This window comes from Ranitomeya variabilis, chromosome 2 (assembly GCF_051348905.1).
Source record: "Ranitomeya variabilis isolate aRanVar5 chromosome 2, aRanVar5.hap1, whole genome shotgun sequence".
Classification (NCBI taxonomy): Eukaryota; Metazoa; Chordata; class Amphibia; order Anura; family Dendrobatidae; genus Ranitomeya; species Ranitomeya variabilis.
Window position 1 is genome coordinate 374,026,968 of NC_135233.1, and position 10,562 is coordinate 374,037,529.

The 10,562-nt window shown below is 46.7% G+C and overlaps 1 long non-coding RNA gene across 1 annotated transcript; it reads left to right on the plus strand.

The window, feature by feature from the left end:
- The first annotated feature begins 8,374 nt into the window (after nt 1–8,374).
- LOC143806079 (uncharacterized) lies at nt 8,375–10,277 on the plus strand. Its single transcript, XR_013221387.1, has 3 exons — nt 8,375–8,476; nt 8,574–8,668; nt 10,170–10,277. It is a non-coding gene; the product is annotated as an uncharacterized LOC143806079 (long non-coding RNA).
- Nucleotides 10,278–10,562: the final 285 nt, after the last annotated feature.

The window sequence follows — 10,562 nt, forward strand, 5'->3', positions numbered from 1 at the left end:
CAGCTCCAACCACCACTAAAAATCCACCCACCACTCCACCTCCAACCACCAATCCAGCTCCAACCACCACTCCAGCTCCTACCACGACTCCAGCTCCAATCACTACTCCACCTCCTACCACCACTCTAGCTCCAACCACCACTCCACCACCTACCACCACTCTACCTCCAACCACGACTTCAGCTCCAAACACCACTCCAGTTCCAATCACCAATCCACCTCCAACCACGACTCCAACTCCAACCACGACCCCAGTTCCAATCACCACCCCACCTCCAACCACTACTCCACCTCTAACCACCACACAAGCTCCAACCACCACTCCACATCCAACTACAACTCCAGCTTCAACCACGACTCCACCTCCAACCACAACTCTAGCTTTTACCGCCACTCCAGTTCCAACCACAGCTTCAGCTCCAACCACCACTCCAGCTCCAACCACGACTCCAGCTTCAACCATGACTCCACTTCCAACCACCACTCCAGCTCCAACCACCAGTCCACCTTCAACCACCACTCCACCTCAAACCACGACTCCACCTCCAACCATGACTCCAGCTCTAACCACTCCAGCTCCAACCACCACTTCAGCTCGAACCACCATTCCACCTCCATCCACCACTCTACTTTCAACCACCACTCCACCTCCAACCACCACTCCAGCTCCAACCACCACTCCACCTGAAACCACCACTGCAGCTCCAACCACCACTCAAGCTCCAACCACCACTCCAGCTTCAACCACAACTCCAGCTCCAATCACCACTCCACCTCCAACCACCACTCCAACTCCAACCACCACTCCAGCTCCAAACACCACTCCACCTCCAACTGCGACTTCAGCTCCAACCACAACTTCACTTCCAACCATGACTCCCACTCTAACCACCACTGCAGCTCCAACCACCACTCCACATCCAACCACGACTCAAGCTCCAACCACGACACCAGCTCCAACCACCACTCCAGCTCCAGCCACCACTCCAGCTCCAAACACCACTCCAACTCCAATTACGACTCCACCTCCATCCACGACTCCACCTCCAACCACGACTCCACCTCCAACCATGACTTCAGCTCCAACGATGACTTTAGCTCCAATTACCACTCCAGCTTCAACCACCACTGCAGCTCCAACCACTATTGCACCTCCAACCACCACTCCAGCTCCAACCACCACTGCAGCTCCAAACATGACTCCAGCTCCAACCAACACTCCACCTCCAACCACGACTCAAGCTCCAACCACGACTCAAGCTCCAACCACGACCCCAGCTCCTGCCACCACTCCAGCTCCAGACACCATTCCAGCTCCAAACACCACTCCAACTCCAATTACGACTCCACCTCCAACCACGACTCCACCTCCAACCACGACTCCACCTCCAACCACGACTTCAGCTCCAATCACCACTCCACTTCCAAACACAACTCCGGCTCCAACCACGGCTCCACCTCCAACCACTACTCCAGCTATAACCACGACTACAGCTCCAACCATGTCTCCAGCTCCAACCACCACTCCAGCTCCAATCATGACTCCAGCTCCGACCACAACTGCAGGTCCAACCAGCACTCCAGCCACAACCACCAATCTACCTCCAACCACGACTCCACCTCAAACCACCACTCAATCTCCAACCACAACTCCACCTCCAACCACAACTCCAGCTCCAACCATCACTCCACCTCCAACCACGACTCCAGCTCCAACCACCACTCCAGCCCCAACCACGACTCCAGCTCCAACCACCACTCCAGCTCCAACCACCACTCCAGCTCCAACCACCACTCCATCCCCAACCACCACTCCAGCTCCAAACACCACTCCACCTCCATTCACCACTCCAGCTTCAACCACTACTCGACCTCCAACCACGACTCCAGCTCCAACCACTACGCAAGCTCCAATCATCACTCCAACTCCAACCACCACTCCACCTCCAATCACGACTCCAGGTCCAACGAGCACTCAAGCCCCAACCACCACTCTACCTCCAACCCCGACTCCAGCTCCAACCACCACTCCACCTCCAACCACCACTCCAGCTCCAAGCACCACTCCACCTCCAACCACGACTCCAGCTCCAACCACGACTCCATCTCCAACCTTGACTCCACTTCCAACCATGACTCCAGCTTCAACTACCACTCCAGTTCCAACCACTGCTCAAGTTCCAACCACCACTGCATCTCCAACCACCACTCCAACTCCAACTACATCTTCAGTTCCAATCACAACTCAAGCTCCTGCCACCACTCTAGCTCTAACCACCACTGCAGCTCCAACCACCAATCCACCATCAACCACCATTCCAGCTCCAACCACAACTTCAGCTCCATTCACAACTCCACCTCCAACCACCACTCCCCCTCCAACCACCACTCCAGCTTCAACCACCACTCCACCTCCAACTACGACTCCAGCTCCAACCACAACTCCACCTCCAACAATGACTCCAGATACAACCACCACTCCAGCTCCAACCACCACTCCAGCTCCAACCATGACTCCAGCTGCACCAACCATGACTTCATATCCAACCACCATTCGACTTCCAACCACCACTCCAGCTCCAACCACCAGTCCACCTCCAACCAACACTCCAGCTCCAACCACAACTCCAGCTCCAACCACGACTCAATCTCCAACCACAACTCCAGCTCCAACCACCACTCTACTTCCAACCACCATTCCACCTCCATCCACCACTCCACCTCCAACCACCACTCCAGCTTCAACCACCACTCCACCTCCAACAATGACTCCAGCTACAACCACCACTCCAGTTCCAACCACAACTCCAGCTACAACCACTACTGCAGCTCCAACCACCACTCCACCTCCAACTACCACTTCAGCTCCAACCACCACTCCACCTCCAACCACGACTACTGCTGCTCCAGCCATGACTTTAGCTCCAACCACAAGTCCACCTCCAACCACCAATCCAGTTCCAACCACGACTCAATCTCCAACCACCACTTCAGCTCCAACCACCATTCCACCTCCAACCACCACTCTACTTCCAACCACCACTCCACCTCCAACCATCACTTTACCTCCAACCACGACTCCAGCTGCAACCATGACTCCAGCTCCAACCATCACTTCACCTTCAACCACCACTCCACCTTCAACCACCACTCCAGCTCCAACCACTACTTCAGCTGCAACCACCACTCCAACTCCAACCACCACTCCACCTCCAACCACCACTTCAGCCCCAACCACCACTCCACCTCCAAGCACCTCTCCAGCTCCAACCACCACTCCCCCTACAACCACAACTCCACCTCAAACCACAACTCCACCTCAAACCACAACTGCAGCTCCAACCTCGACTCCAGCTTCTACCACGACTCCAGCTCCAACCACCACTCCAGCTCCAACCACCACTCCAGCTCCATCCACTTCTCTACCTCCAACCACCACTCCACCTCCAACCACCACTCATGCTCTAACCACCACTCAACCTTCAACCACCACTCAACCACCAACCACGACTTCACCTTCAACCATGACTCCACCTCCAACCATGACTCCACCTCCAGGCACCACTCAACCTTCAACTTCTACTGCACCTCCAACTTCTACTGTAGTAGCAACCACAACTGCAGCTCCAAAAACTACACCAGCTCCAACTACTTCTATAGCTTCAACTACAACTGCTATTCCAGCTTCAACTCCTATTTCAGCTCCAACTACTACTACTGCCCAAACTACTACTCCAGCACCAGCAACCACTGCATCAGTAGTTACTTCATTTTCCACTACTACTGCTGCAACAACAACCACTGAATCTATGACTATTGCTGATGCTACTACCAATGCAGTACCAATATTAACGACAATTACTACTACTTTTACCACCACCGGAGCCCCAACATCTAGTAAGTCTACTACTTCAGTTTCAACTGTTACAATAGCTCCTACTTCAGCTTCATCTAACACAACAGCATCCACAGCCACAGTCCCTACCACTACTTCTGCAGGTTCAAGTAACACTGTAACACCCACAACCACTACAGCATCAACAAATAGTGTCACTCTTACTAGCGCTGGAGCCCGAACTACCACTGCTACTTCAATCACCAGTAAGTGAAATTTTTAATCTTTTTAGATATTATAGTCCTGTTATCTAACCATCAAATAGGACATGTCTTAGTTTACTGCATGCTTATTTATAGAAGTCCAATCAGCAGGTTAAAAATATCCAGTTTTTGCAGGTATTTTATTTCTGCTGCTCCCATGAGTTTGCTCATTTTTTTTCTAAATCATCCATACATTTCTAGAGATATGGGCTTTTTTATTTAGTGCTTTTTTTACGTTTTTTATCAAGGGGATGTGGTTCACTTGGTAATAATACAGAACACTCTAAAGACATGCCCCAGAGTATCCTATGAGCAGCAACCTCTTGATTTGTTGAATAACAGGAGCAATAACTTGCTACTTTTGACCTGATCGCAGGTTTACTTTAAACAATTATTTTTTCTTTTGATATGTTTTTATAAATATGTACCAATTTTCCTAGAAATTTACATTGTGAAATTTCTTTGCTACTATTTCTAAAAATTAATGAATATATTGACATCTGGGTATTACCAGTTGAAAGGTGTACCTACACGTGCTAATACTTTCCAATCAGTATTTTGAGTGTCAGATTAAGCAGAGTCACACCCCTTTGACCCATTGACAAGGGGAGTGGAAACACCTAGATGTTAATTTATTCACAAATATTTAGAAGGAATAACAGAACAACAGCACAATGCAGATCACAGACTTTTGTGGCAGAATTACTTGCCATAGTTTGTGAGTTTTTTGGAGTGTAATAAAAATGTCTAGGTATAGTACTAGCCCCTAAATGTGTATAGTCATTATAGGGGGTGTCTCGCAAGACCAACCCCCATCAATATCTCCTATCAGACTATATAGACATCAGAATATGGAACCGCTTGTTCATCACACCACTCATGAGTGAAAAGAGAGGGGGCTCTATAAGAATAGTTACCCCTGGTTGATGAAGTTAAAGGGTTTTTTCCCATGAACAAAAGTTCATGTTAATAAATAGATCTTGGAATAACAATAAGTTCCACAATTGGATGTGTGTAAATAAAATGTTCCTGTGCTGAGATAATCTTATAAATGTGTCCCTGCTGTGTACTGTGTAATGGCTGTGTCTGACCGTACAGGGACATGGCCTGATCATACCACAGCTCCTGAGCAGGGGGAAGCAAAAGAGTATACAGACATTACAGCACTGGATCGCAATTGAATCTTTCTTTGAGGTGAAACATTGTTTAAAAACAGGCAGTGAAATGTTTTACCTCACAAAAATAATCACTTGTGATGCCATGCTGTATTGTCTGTATACTCGTTTGCTCCCCCCCTGCCCAGGAAATGTGATATGATCAGACCATGTTCCTGTACGGTCAAACACGACCATTACACAGTACACAGCAGGGACACATTTATAAGATTATCTCAGCACAGGAACATTTTATTTACACACATCCAATTGTGGAACTTAGGGTACCGTTACACAAAACGATTTACCAACGATCACGACCAGCGATACGACCTGGCCGTGATCGTTGGTAAGTCGTTGTGTGGTCGCTGGAGAGCTGTCACACAGACAGCTCTCCAGCGACCAACGATGCCGAAGTCCCCGGGTAACCAGGGTAAACATCGGGTTACTAAGCGCAGGGCCATGCTTAGTAACCCGATGTTTACCCTGGTTACCATCGTAAATGTAAAAAAAAACAAACAGTACATACTCACATTCCGGTGTCCGTCAGGTCCCTAGCCGTCTGCTTCCCGCTCTGACTGAGTGCTGGCCGTAAAGTGAAAGCAGAGCACAGCTTTGACGTCACCGCTGTGCTCTGCTTTTACTTTCCGGCCGGCAGTCAGTCAGTGCGGGAAGCAGACGGCTAGGGACCTGACGGACACCGGAATGTGAGTATGTACGGTTTTTTTTTTTTTACATTTACGATGGTAACCAGGGTAAACATCGGGTTACTAAGCGCAGCCCTGCGCTTAGTAACCCAATGTTTACCCTGGTTACAAGCGAACGCATCGCTGGATCGGTGTCACACACACCAATCCAGCGATGACAGCGGGAGATCCAGCGACGAAATAAAGTTCCAAACAATCTGCTACGACGTACGATTCTCAGCGGGGTCCCTGATCGCTGCTGCGTGTCAGACACAGCGATATCGTATGGATATCGCTGGAACGTCACGGATCATACCGTCGTAGCGACAAAAGTGCCACTGTGAGACGGTACCCTTATTCTTATTCCAAGATCTATTGATTAAAACAAACTTTTGTTAATGGGAACACCTCTTTAAAGTCTATCTACAGTTTTGTGTTATACAGTGAATTGTGTGAACTCAATCGGTTCACGCATAATGGCTAAAGGTACCTTCACACGAAGCGACGCTGCAGCGATAGCGACAACGATGTCGATCGCTGCAGCGTCGCTGTTTGGTCGCTGGAGAGCTGTCACACAGACCGCTCTCCAGCGATCAACTATGCCGAGGTCCCCTGGTAACCAGGGTAAACATCGGGTAACTAAGCGCAGGGCCGCGCTTAGTAACCCGATGTTTACCCTGGTTACCAGCGTAAAATCTAAAAAAAACAAACAGCACATACTTACATTCACGTCCCCCTGCGTCCACTTCCTGACTGACTGAGCGCCGTACAGTGAGAGCAGAGCGGTGACGTCACCGCTGTGCTGCTTTCACTTTCACTTTGCGGCGCTGAGTCAGAGGAGGAAGCCGACTGCAGGGGACGCAATGTGAGTATGTGCTGTTTGTTTTTTTTACATTTTACGCTAGTAACCAGGGTAAACATCGGGTAACTAAGCGCGGCCCTGCGCTTGGTAACCCGATGTTTACCCTGGTTACCAGTGTAAAATATCGCTGGTATCGTTGCTTTTGCTTTCAAACACAACGATACACAGCGATCGGACGACCAAATAAAGTTCTGGACTTTATTCAGCGACCAGCGACATCACAGCAGGATCCTGATCGCTGCTGCGTGTCAAACGAAACGATATCGCTAGCGAGGACGCTGCAACGTCACGGATTGCTAGCGATATCGTTATAATGTCGTTTCGTGTGAAGGTACCTTAAGTCAACTCATGCTGCTTACTTAAAGTGGTTTTCTGGTAAAAATCAAATTATCCCCAGTCCACAGGATAGATGATAACTTGTTGACCATGGGGGTTTGATCACTGATACTTGCACTGATTAGCAGAATGTGTAATTTTTATCACCTTTAGAACAGAACAGCAGTGCACATTCTCACCTTGCGCTCAAATGATTCCTGATGACACTGCTGAGTGCAGCGCTCATCTTTTTCTAGCACCCCCATATAGAAACAATGGAGTGGGCATATGACCAGCCACTTTTGAAACAAAGATAAAAGTTTAAAGTTGGGAATAAAAATTCCCCGTTCTGCTGATCGGTATGAGTCCCAGCGGTGAGACGCCCGCCACCCAGCAAGGTATCATCTATCCAGTCGATATGTTAATACTTGCTTACACTGGACAATCCATTATGTAAAAAAGGTAAATACAAATTAGGAAACATCTAAAAAGACAAACAAGATACCAAAGGATATAATGAAAAAAAAAAACTTCAAGACAAAACAAAAAATTACGGTAGGATATACTATATAAAATACAGTATATTAACCAGATGTAAAAAAATGCATCATGTAATTTTACCTGTGGAAGCCCAGATGAAGTGTGTACAAGGTAATTGGGGTTGTCCAGTGCATTATATCTATTGCCTATCCTTAGGATAGGTCATCAATACCAGATTGGTGGATGTGACACCTGTAGTTCTAGGCAATGTGCTGTTTTAAATGCCAGTGATGGCAAGATGTGCTTAGTTGCGGAGCAGAGAAGCACAGCTCTAGCAACAGCATAGTGGCCACAGTGGGGTACTGCAGAACCACGCCTATTCATTTGAATAGGGAGGGAGGGCACCAAGTCTGGCCACAGCCATTATGCATTTCATGGAGTTGTGCTGTGCAGCTCCACAACTGATCACATCCAGTCTCTATCTGACCTGGCACAGAGACCGGGTGTCACATTCTCATCAATTTGGTACTGATGACCTCTCCTAAGGATAGGACATCAACATTAAAGTACAGGACAACCTCTTTGAGTCTACTCTTGTTGGATAAAATCTGGGTGTTGTAAGACATAATTCAGATGAAGCCAAAGAGGATGAGTATTTTACATGTATTGAACATGCTTTTGATTTTCTCTTAACTAAACTGTATCATTTCACTTAGATTTTTTAGCCATTTTATATCTTATGTTTTTTTATGCGCTTCTTTTCTTTGCTTTTGCAGCTGCTGCTTGGCATTGAGGGCCGATGCTTGGCTTGTATTTGACCCCTAAAGTCTAGTTGTTTTACGATCGAGGGAGTAATGCTAGTTGCCAATAAATTTGCTCATGTGCGTGACTTCTATTCCCCAGACATGTCCTCTAATTAAAGCTGTTGTTAATCTGTTTAAACCATCATTTATGATTATAGTTTTTCTTGATTGATAGATACCAGCACTGGAGGACTTCCATACTGGGCTGTGATTCTCATAGCTTTAATTGCAGCCGCTGGCCTCATTCTAGGAATACTGGGCATATTTTCAGTAAGTATCAATTCATTTCTGGATTACTGTTAAAAAAAGGATTATTTCTTGAAGTTGAAGAAACTATGGGGAGAGGACACTGCTGCAATTCTCCCCGTCTGCACTGGTCTATATGATCAGGGAAAAAGAGAAAGCTGTTTGTGATGTGCACATCATGTTTAGCTTCACGTCAGGCAGAACATTTAGGTACGTCACAGCTTTGAAGCCTGGTGAAGTGAATACATTTCTGGACTACTGCTCTAAGGAATAGATATTAGCCAATACTTTTCATAATTCAGTTTAATTGCAGGGTTGTACCTACAGGACTTACATCATAAAATCAGTTAAAGGGAACCTGTCAGCAGGATTGTGCACTGTAACCTACACACACTGTCAGGTCGGCGCCGTTGTACTGAATAAAATTATACCTTGGTTGATGAAATCCGTCTTGTGGTTATTTCTTAATCTTTAGTTTTGTGTTGATGATATGCTCGTGCTCTGGGGCGGGGTTGGGGTATGTGGTGATCTGATTAGATATTCACAATGCAGACTGCTGACAGGTCACTGATCCCTCACTGACCTGCCCCCTAGTTTGAATAATGAATATCATCAAATACTGAATAAAAAAAAACCTGCAGACAGGTGCTTGCTGTGACACCTGCGCTACAGCATAATCGCATGTTACTTTGCACTTATTCCCTTTTGCAGATGTACTTGAGTGAGGAAAAAAGTTACTTTGAAAATGGCACCCGCCGCACCTGCGCAGTAGCAGATATCGGTTTGTATAGAGTTACGATAGCTACTGTTGCCCAGGTGCCAGCGGCGCCCTCTTGCTGGAAAAGAAAAAAAATGTCCTTCACCAGTAGCAGCTCTTGGAGATCGCCAATAGCTGGTATTCATTATGCAAACTAGGGGGGCAGGTCAGTGAAGGAGCAGTGACCTGTCAGCAGGCTGTGTTATGAATATCTATCAGAGCACCACACACACCAACCGCGCCCCGTAGCACGAGCCTATCATTAACACAAAACTGAAAATAAAGATTAAGAAACAACCACAAGACAGATTTCATCAACCAAGGTATCATTTTATTCAGTATAACGGTGCCGACCTGACACTATGTGTAGGTAACTATGCATAATCCTGCTGACAGATTCCCTTTAAGAACTATTCAATTTTTATAAAGAGTGTCTTCACATGATCTACCTGCTTAAGATTCTTCAAATTGGATATACACAAAAATTTAGAAGCCCACCAAAACCAATATTGAACCATGGTATAAAGGGAGAGCAGAAACAAGAGGAACGAGGGACACTTCTGGTTTGGATCATATACCGGTAGTTAACTCCCAAATGAGGATCCTAATAGAGCATATTCAAAGGGTTAGACTTCAAGAGAAACCTCCGTTAAAATCTTGACATAAACATGCAAACACAGATGTCCTACTGTCACTTTGAATGTCTCATTATTAACATCTTGTCAAGAATATCGATTTGTAGACTATAACTGAGTTTTGTCTTTGCAGGTCTTGTCTTTATTATATCCTGCAGGTTTTCTGGCTGTAAGCTCAGCTGTTGGTCCAGGTATCTCCAGTGTTCTACCTGGTACTACAAGCACTTTGGTTGGCCCTTCAACCTACACGCAACACTTTACTAACTTTTGGAACGATAACCCTGAGCTTCTGCAATTTAGCCAAGGACCTCATCTTAACCCACAGCTACCAAGACATCCACCAACACAGCTTCTTCAGAATTCCCAACCACAACCACCACATCGTGAGCACCATGAGAAAGGACCACACTCAGATTATTTTCATATTAATCCATAAAATATTCGTAACCCCCCCACACATTGAGAAGGACCAGGACATTACAGGAAATAGGCACAAATGCTATTGTAATATATATTTATTTTGCAT